The sequence below is a fragment of the Dreissena polymorpha genome, chromosome 2 (genome assembly GCF_020536995.1).
Source record: "Dreissena polymorpha isolate Duluth1 chromosome 2, UMN_Dpol_1.0, whole genome shotgun sequence".
Taxonomy (NCBI): Eukaryota; Metazoa; Mollusca; class Bivalvia; order Myida; family Dreissenidae; genus Dreissena; species Dreissena polymorpha.
Window position 1 is genome coordinate 33,510,452 of NC_068356.1, and position 2,493 is coordinate 33,512,944.

Below are 2,493 nucleotides of genomic sequence, written 5' to 3' on the forward strand. Positions count from 1 at the left end.
GTTGGCGTACACCAGAGAAATGAAGGGGGTAAGTTTATTGTTCAACGTCAATAACAAAATAAATGGACCATGCTCTGTGAAAAAGGGGTTTAATGTACGTTCGTCCGCACAGACTTATTAATGGGACGACACTTAACGCACATGTATCAAACCCATTTTTTTACAAAGCATGGCACAAATATGAAAAGAAATATACCTCAGGTATCGAACAATGACGTCCAATAAATAATGTTATAGATTTATATCACCCACTTCAAATTCGCAATCAGTTGACATTAAGTATTTGTATTAATTTGTTTTTTTTATAGATATTTATTACGAAAAAGGCCTCGAAATCAACACTGGTTCTAAGAAAATTAGTGTTACAATTCTGGTAGTGTACGTAAATGTCGACCCTCTGTATGATGCAGTTATACTTATTCTCATTCCATTTTCAGAGTGAAACAAAAAGTTTAATAATTTTATCTTAAATTGCTACATACAATCTGCATGCTGTATACATAAAGGGAAATCAAAAGTGATCGCTCCCTTACTCGCATAAAACAAATGCAATATCTGGTATTAACATTACCGCATAAAACGCAGTGAAAAGACTGTATCGAAAACAGTTTTGGTTCACGCGACATAATTTGCTGATAAAACTCTTAAAATGGGTGAATCTTCTTACTGCAACATTGTCGCCCTCAACTTATAACAATCGACACTATGCATAAAATTGCCGTGAAAAACTACAATGAACAACGACACCCAACATCAAAAATGTTTTAGGTTTGGGAAGCAACTATGAAAAAATCACCAACTGGCATTGACTCTCTAAGTCTTTTTCCGTTGGTAGTTGTCGAGCGTATTGTCTTGTGTGGTCGCACGTCGTGTAATGTGTCGCGTCTACGTCTATTTTTGTGTGTCGACGTCAAACGTAGACAGCTGACGTTGACCGCTATCCTAACCGGATAAGCGTATAAACATTAGGTCATGACACAACTGGAAATACATTCAACTTTTAAAAAGAAGCATCGCATCGGTACCATTTCAATCAACCTAGCTCAATCTTTGGCAAACTATAACATTCAACAATTCGATTCGCAGTTGTACTGACGTCTAATTACTATGCGACAAAAACGGATTTGTTTTTAATTTGTTTTTCGAGTAAAAATAGCTTTAGGTTGATCTGGTAGCTTGCATTTTATACTGCGGTGATTTATGTTATTTCATTTACGTTTTATCATAATCATTAGAGCACGGATATTTTTTACAAACAAAACGTTAATGCTATAAAGGTTGTACCCAAAGTGTATCAGTGTTGAAATAGCCAACGGCAGCGCTTATGTGAGAAATGATTTAACGGGCACCAATCTAGTCACTCGTTTCTAAATTTCTAAGAGGCCAACATGACGGCAAAGAACAAAACGCGAACAAACACTAAAATAAACACACACATAATGCATTTTCCGCATGCAATCATACACGGGTCGAACCTTTTTACGATAAAATCTTTCCTGCTGTCATTTTCTAAATCGAACAAGTGTAATTGCAAATCACATATTACTAGTAGAATGCAAAGAATTGTAATGCATCACTATCAGATTAAAAAGTAATTGCTCATAGCGAAATTAGTACTCGATCACTTCATTTTAAATTGTTCTTTCAATTATGACTCTCGTCTCAGTGAAATATGCACATAATATCACTGACATTTCAGGAAGGAGATCAAAGTATCTTTGGAAGCACTTTCATTAATGGTTTGTGTGTGTGTTTGTGTGTGTGTGTTTAGACGTCATTGTTGAATTCTGAAGATAGCACGAGATAATCTAAATCACAGCAATAAAAAGCGAAAGAGCATCGTGAATATCAATACATTCTGACGCTTTCAAAAATACCATATATTGGCAAAATTGTTTTCATCAAGAAACATGACCACAAATCATTCAGGGTAACAGTGTAAATGAAGGGAATACGGTTCGTTAAAATTAAGGATAATTATGACAATTATTAATCACTTTAAATTGTGTAAACGTTTTCAATGATAACTGTACTGCGAATAATAAGTAAATCAAAACGTTACGCTAGATATTTGAACCTTGCGTGCTTCAATCACATTTCAACGTTTCTATGTTTCTGTATTGGTTTTGTCACGTTTTGTTTTACACAAGAAAAGGCAGTTTAATTCAACCTAATTAGTTAAATATTTCAATTTGTAGCCAACTATGCTATTCTGTTACTAGCTTTCAAACATGCACACTAGATAATTACTTTTTTTGCGAGGACTTTTCTTCGTTGAACCATCAGACATAATACAGATTCTCACGAACAGCAGAGTGCGACACATTTTTCCTCATATCCGAAACAATGGCTTTTGAAACGTGTACAAAAAAACCATCTTGTAGAACATTATGTTGAATATAACGTGTTAAGGAAACTTTCGTAAAGAAGATCACATTATTGACAAATATAGAAAAGCAAGCGACGTAGAGGTAATATTTCCACGCGAATTTG